The sequence below is a fragment of the Bombus huntii genome, unplaced genomic scaffold, assembly GCF_024542735.1.
Source record: "Bombus huntii isolate Logan2020A unplaced genomic scaffold, iyBomHunt1.1 ctg00000066.1, whole genome shotgun sequence".
NCBI lineage: Eukaryota > Metazoa > Arthropoda > Insecta > Hymenoptera > Apidae > Bombus > Bombus huntii.
The window spans coordinates 649,761-657,291 of NW_026099325.1; the positions used below are offsets into that span (position 1 = coordinate 649,761).

Below are 7,531 nucleotides of genomic sequence, written 5' to 3' on the forward strand. Positions count from 1 at the left end.
AGCTATATCTGACCTTGCTATTTTTTGTTATTTGCGAAAGTATGTAGGATGTATAATAGACAAATATAGGGAGGATACAAATAGTCTTAACTCTTCTGCAGAAGGAGAAAGAAAAATAAAGGGTGATAAGGAAATGGGCATACCATACAAATAATTTCAATATAAAGTCATTTTAAGCATGCTAATGAAAGCATGGTAAGCATGGTAGTGTTCAATTGTTAGAAATATGTAATACCCAAATATGAAATTTGTATTATTTAAGTGTTTCAAAATGTTGGGTATTCCTGGGTGGACACTTATAACTTTTGCTTTGGAAGTTGAAGAAAATTACATTTATGACGTGAATTTTGTAATAAGCCACCTGCTCTATGGGAAAGTCATATTGCGAAAGGCATCTAAACAAGTATGTATTGTTTAAATATTATTGCTTTTATTATACTCGCAAAAAAAGAAATAATGTGGTGTTAATACAATGAGTCATAAAATGTTCAAATGCGTTGCGTCAAAATATTTATGACAATTTTTATATTTATAAAAGCTTTGTCTTGTTTTAATTACATAAGTACATGATAGTTGTAACAAATTTTTGTTCCATCAGTTTTCCGGCAGGTAAAAATCAAAATATACTCATTGAAGTCAAATGTTTTTCAGATTGAAAATTGCAAATTTAATATAATTGTTTTACGGATTAAACAGTTTTCTCTTAGGTGGAATAATTACTTAAAACATATTACTTGTGCTTTTGATACGCTGAGAACCGAAGAAGATCTCGTTGATGTAAATTTAAGCTGCGAAGGAAAAAGGAATAAGAGCAGACAAACTGCTATTATCTGCATGTAGTACATATTTTAGAGATTTATTTAAGGTAAAGTGAAATTAAGAATTTAATAATTTGTTACTGTTAACATATATTTTGTAAATGATACTTATTCTATTTTACGAAAATCCATGTCAGCATCCTGTTATAATATATAATAATAATGTAAAATTCGATGATTAGGCTGCATTGGTTGATTTTATGTATCAGGGAGAAGTAAATGTAGTTCGAGAACAATTGGCTAGTTATTTAACAACCGCTGAACTGCTTGCTGTTCAGGGCCTTGCCGATGGTATAGGAAAAGATAATGATAGTTTAGTAGAGGTATGTTTTTCAAAATTGTTAAATATGATTAGATATTTTCTGCTTAAATTAAAGTAATACAATTGTATCACGTTAAACTGTGTTTCGGGATGACATTTTTATATGACGCAATTTTATTTGATACTAGTGCTTCAAAAAAATAATTAAAAGTCAACAGATCTTGTTTATATATTTGATTTGAATGTAATTTAATATATTATTTTTACAAGATTTATGTTTGATATACATATACATTTATTTAGTTACTATTCTCTGCTTATTTCATACGAATTTCATAGTCTACAGCCTACTTTATCTATTATGTGTGTAACTTAAAATCATTGGAATAATTATTCTTGCATCAACATTAGTGTACGTGCCAAATAATACGTGCAGTACACCTTCATACGCTATTGATTATTTCCTGTAAATGAAGAATTTTAATATAATGTACAAAATATATAAAATTTAGCATTAAAATTGTCGCACATATATTTAAAAATTAATTGGATTAAAGCATTTTTCAAAATTTCTGAGAATGTAAGGCCAACGTAAGATTTTACACGGAACTAGTTTCCATTTTCGCGCGTAAGACTACGTCATAAAGACAGAGGAGGGGGTATAGACAGCGGACTTCAGACGCGCAGCGTAGACTTCCCTTAGTCATCTTACGACTGTGCTGTGAGGAGGGTGTTTTGCTCGGTGGTTTCAAATCCTTTGTGTGCAGTTGTGTGAATCTCTTCTGTATTGTTCTACAACAAACAGGAGCCGGATACAGGTTGGTATACTTTTTACTTACTCAATAATTAGGTGAAATAATTGAGAAAGCATGGCGAGGACAAAGAAGGGACTTTCGAAAACTAACGCCGACAAGCCAGAAACTGAACGGTTACTAACTTGGATTGACGAAGTTCGCCGCAAAAGATCAAAGTGTCGCCGAAAGCGCAGACGCGATTTACGGATTGAAGCAATGCTGACGTGCGCTCTTTCCAAAGCTAAAAATGATTTACGCATCCGGCGATCATCAGCAGCTTCAAAATGGCAGAAATTTAAAAAACAATGCTTGAAGAAGAAGGTAAATTGTACAAATTATGTATAAATAATGTATAAACAAATAATGTATAAATTATTATACATTATTATCACAATGGTGAGGACACGGAAAATCCGGGATCGTCTCAACAGAATCCCCGGGAGGAGCCATCGTGTCCTGAATTGGGCAGTTTAGACGATGTCGTGTCTAAGTTGGCAGAAATAAAAGTAACGTTGCAACGCAGAAGTAGCCGGAAAAATGCAAGCGATCAGGTTTGGAAGACCTAACTGTGACAAGAGGATTTCTCGCAACGTTTTATCTACCAAATGCGTAGAGATTTCAACAACTATATGGAATCTCGAGCGATTACGGAGCACCGCGTATTACGTCGGTGCTGCAAGAATAGAAATTGCATTACTATCTTGATGTATATATGGATATTTTCTGTTTGCAGTCTCACCGTTCGAGATGGCATTGGGACAAGCGGAGGGAGTTGGTGTTCGCAACGATGCTGAAGCGCACTGCACGCTCGGGGACCCCATGTTCTCCAGTCTCTGCGCCTTTCGTTGGCTTAGTTTATATATTATATTGTATGCATTGGTTTGGTAATATACGTAATAATGAGCGTTCGAAGTATGTTCGAAGAGTGTTTGATCCGATATTTTTTAATTTCAGAAATATATACTTTGCATGTCTTATATTTTAAAGAAAATTTGTATAGTACATTTTAGCTTGTAGATTTAGTAGTATCGTTTCTAATATTCGCTCCATTATTCTGTACGTCAAGATTTTGTATATTTGCTTAATGTTGATTAACAGTTTTGTAGACTTTAAGAAATGAAATGAAATTAATAAAATTTGGAAAATGTTTACAATTTTTCTGCAATCTTCTAGTTCATATTAATGGCAAAAGTGCTTTTCTGCCCCGCATACTACACACAACAAAATTCTGTCGCAGGCAAGAGACCCGTACATGTACCCAGGCTGTTGGCCGTCATCGGTAACATTATTTGGCCTGTCTGTGTATGAGATAAGGAGCGACGAGAGAGGATTGGTACGGCATAAGGAAGGGGGGAAATGTGTTTCTTTTTAGAAAATCGTGCATGAAGTTTTCTGGCTGACGAATGGGTTGCACCATGATCAAGTTGTACATAAACGTCTCATCTCTCTGCACTTCCGTATCTTGAACATCCAAGCATCAACTAATTCGAAAATCGTCTGACGCGCGATACTCATAGGCTTATTGTGACGAACTACAGCTAATTGTAGCAAATCTTATTTGGTGGGCTCTAATACCTTTCGTACGTTATCTGGGCAAATGTGTTTTCTCATGTCCGGGAAAGTTTTTTCATAGCTTGTACCACCAGGTTGTATGGGAGTTGTCGAAGCACACAAGACAAGCCTCCGGTGAATATCAATAAGGAGAGACAGCGCTAGGGGTAATGGCCCCCCCTAACGCCAATTCAATAGTCAGGAAATATTAGGACTGGCTAGAACTAGAGAACGCGTGAAGGGGGTGCAACTGAAGTTAATTCATAAGAGAATCCTGGAGCACCTCTGTCATGCGCGTCGGGTGGTCATCGTGGAGTTTTAGTCGGTAAGAGTCCGACACTACTCTGCTGTTACGCAATTACTGCAACAGCGGAGTGTCCATGAGGATTTCTCCACGTAAAAAAAAAAAAAAAAAAAAAAGGTTGTATGTTAGTTACTCTGGCTTATCAATATGCCCTGTTCAATGTTGGCCAAGCTGAATAATGTCACAGGCCTCTATCTTCCTTAATAAGAGCTGTAGGGGATCGAATAATGAGACTACCAATATGTGTACTCGTTAGTGTATTTAAAACAGATCTTGTCGCGAAACGATATCTATACAGACGTTTAGTCACAGTTTATACTGAATCGTTTGCGATCACGTTCGTTTAGTCATAATCGTCAGAAGAAGGTCAAAAGATACAAATTCGTCTTGTTTTACGGTTACATGTAGCGGCGCGATTGTTTTCCCCGGAGTTTATAACCCCTTACAATACCTGTGACCTAACGGTCTTGATACTCCGAAGCTAAACAACAACATGGTTTGAAGCAAATTCCAACTCTTGTGCCGCTACATCACTCCCCTACCAGTGATAACGTTTTATTGCCTTTGCAGAGAAAGTCCCCGTGGGTAATCTTTTTGTGATGCCTAGCCGAAACCAGCCTGTAACCAATCAGGAAAACGGACTCTTCGGCCTGACCGTGTAACATACCTATTACTAGTGTTTCCTTCGTTGTCGCTCTTCACGTCGCTTTCATTGCGAGCGTTCATTCGTTCTAGTGGAATAAGTATGTCACGGGTTTCGGCGGTTCTCGCGTCGAGATTCTCTGATACTACAAATGCTGACTTAAGCCGGTCGACGGAAACCTTTATATCGCGATTGTTAACATTGTTGGTGTACATTTTCTCGCCTCTTCGCGTTACTCTAAATGGTCCATCGTAAGGCGGCTGTAAAGGGCCCCTAATTGCGTCGTGTCGCAAGAATATGTGACGGAAGAAAAGAGAGAGAGAGTGCGTTTCGTCCCGGGACTACCGGTGGACTCGTCAGTAAGGCTATGCCCGGTAGTCCCTGCCATAGACGTAGAGGGAGTCTCGCTAGGTGCGGTATTTATATCAATTGATCGTATATTCGACCGCCAGCGAGTTAGACAGACAGACTCTTTGTCGTCGTAGCCCTCTAGTATTGGCGGTTGGTACCCGCGGCTCGACTTGTCGGCGCCCTATTGATACCAATCCGCCACAAATACGTAGGGAGAAGACTCCAATTCCGCGGAAAGTGAATAATTTCTTTTTCCTGTATTGTGTCACAGGCTGAGGCCGGACTTTCTCCATTTGTTCCTTGAGCAGGGTTGCAAATTCCGTGGTGGCACGCTGCTTAGTTGGGTATCGTGCGAACGTTTAACGTTCGGTAGTCGCCGCATGGTCGCAAATTTCTATCCTTTTTGGACAGAACGTGAAGGGGTGATGCCCACGGGCTTTTCGATGGGCGCATCACGCCTTGTTCTATCATCAACTCAAATTCAGCTCTTACCTGCTTGAGGCGGTCCGGTACCGGCGGGCCAGGCGTAGTTTCGATGTGGTGTACTACGCCGTGTCGGGCCTTTTCCTTCCCGAAAGACGGAGGACGCGTGAGGGCCGGGAATTCCGCCAGTAATTGGTGGTACACCGAATCGCCGCAGATAGTTTTCACCGATGGCGTGTTGTATATAGCGGCGTACCCCTTTGATGATAACTGGGTCGTCGTGTCGATTAATCTTTTGTTCCGTGGGTCCACGAGCATCCCGTAGTGACTCAGGAAATCCACGCCGAGGATAGGTGTCTGGACGTCAGCCACTGTAAAATACCACTTCAAGGCGCGTCGGAGGGACAGGTTGAGGTGGATCGCGACTGTTCCATACGTCGCAATTCGTGCCCCATTAGCCGCGTACAACTCGTACTCGCTCTTCTTCGCAGGTCCCTGCATTTTGCTGCGCGGCCAGACGCTGAAGTCTGCGCCGGTGTCCACCAAGTACGAGATGCGCGTGTTTTTATCCAGAAGAAAAATGCAGCGGGAGATCAAACCGTCGTCGTACGCCGCGTTTACGGACGGCCGGTTCTGTTTCCCGATTTCCATGTGCACGGTGAGGTGCAATTTCTCGCGCGTTCCCCGTACGTCGCATGATAAAGGCATAAGCCACCTTGCCGTGACGGGCTTCGGGATCGCCAACGGCGACGGTATTTCGCGCAGGAGAATGGTCGCCGGCGGCCCCCGATGGTCAACGCGCTTACCTGCGCCTGTATCTGCGTTATTTGTTCCTTCAGCTCGTTGATGGCGGCAGCCGTAGCATCGTTCACTCCGCCGCCGTACTTTGTTGGATTGCCTCCTGCCGTGGTTCGCTCTGTACTGACCGCAACAACCTGTCCTAGTTCCGGGCGTATTTCGTGGATGCTGTCGGCGATCGCGGTCAGAGTTTCGGACCTCTTATCTTGGACGGCGGCTAGGTCGCGTTGCACGTACACCGGGAGTCGGCCTTCCCAGAGAGTCCGGATTAATTCGTCTGATATTGCCGGAGTGGTGAGGCTTTTCAGATCCCGTAGAATTGAGAAGGCGTCCCGTCGTCTAGTTGTTCACTCACTATTATTTTGCGTAGGCATCCGGCGTCTGACTCACACAGGAGCGTAGGACGAGCTGCGTGGCACCTCGATCCAAGATGCTCCTCGCCGTGTGAACAACAGCCGTCCGGATGATGCTGTCGTCCCCAGGGTGAACTTGGCGATGCGGCCGAAGGGCCGTTGCCTGGATGGCACGTTGTCTCCCTTGTAGTCTAGATCGCCGTCTTCCTCGTCGATGCCGAGCGATTTCCACGTGAAATTCTCGACCCAGGAAGTGTCGTGGATCTTGCTTCTGGAAGTGTCGTTAAACACCTCGGTCCAGGAAGTATCGTTGAAGGGAACGTCGGTGGTGCTTGGTGAAGATTCATCAAGCGCGGTGCGGAGTTTTGAGGTTCATTGGGAGGCTGGACTCCCCCCGATGACTCGCTCGAATCGCATTCTCTTAGTGATGATCCTCGGTGGAGAGTGACCGTTGGACGTCGTGACTGTGACTTGCCTTGGTGTTGGAGAGTATATTGGCGTTTTTGGAGCCACGGGTGACTCCAGTGAGATGTTTATGATACGCGACGAGTTCGGTACGGCGCTCTGTGAACTCAGTAGAGAATCGTTGAGATCAGATTGAATGTTCTGTAAATTACCGACACCATTTGAGTGATTAGTCATGGTATTAATAATGCTGAAATTATTCTGAGTAGGGCCAATTGCAGGCGTAGCACATGTCTGAGGTGGCGAAGGAGGAGTCTTCACGTTACGTCTCGGAGTGTGACTGTCCGATGGAATGTTTCTAATCTGGGGTGGTTGCAGATGACGTGATGTAAGAGAGATGATTGGACGTCGATACGTTGTGTTGGACGTCCATCGTGGAAGTATTGCCCGAAGAAACACTGCCCCTGGATGGTTTGTTCACAGTGGACTTCGAAGCCTTTACAGTAGGTTTCGACTCGACGTTGACCTTGTTGCTGTCCTGGATGGGACTCAACCCGTTATTACCTAGGTTGTGAACTACGGTCAAAGAGTCATGAACGTTCTGTAACAGATTGGGGGAGATTACTTTCTGAATCGATTTGTCGCCTGTTGAGACCTTCTCTTTCTTCAGGACCGAAGGCTCGTTGAAGGTTGTCACCTTCAAGGTGGTTTGTGTCTGTTAAGGAAATTCGAGGATTTGGAAATACAAATAAATGACTATATTTCACACACAACAGCTATACATCTATATTACACTCTGAAGAACGTCTTGCACGCACGCTTGTCGCCA

At 42.9% G+C, this 7,531-nt stretch overlaps 1 long non-coding RNA gene across 1 annotated transcript; it reads left to right on the forward strand.

Moving 5' to 3' along the window:
• The first annotated feature begins 1,373 nt into the window (after window positions 1–1,373).
• LOC126876153 (uncharacterized) lies at window positions 1,374–3,847 on the forward strand. Its single transcript, XR_007693960.1, has 2 exons — window positions 1,374–1,898; window positions 2,608–3,847. It is a non-coding gene; the product is annotated as an uncharacterized LOC126876153 (long non-coding RNA).
• Window positions 3,848–7,531: the final 3,684 nt, after the last annotated feature.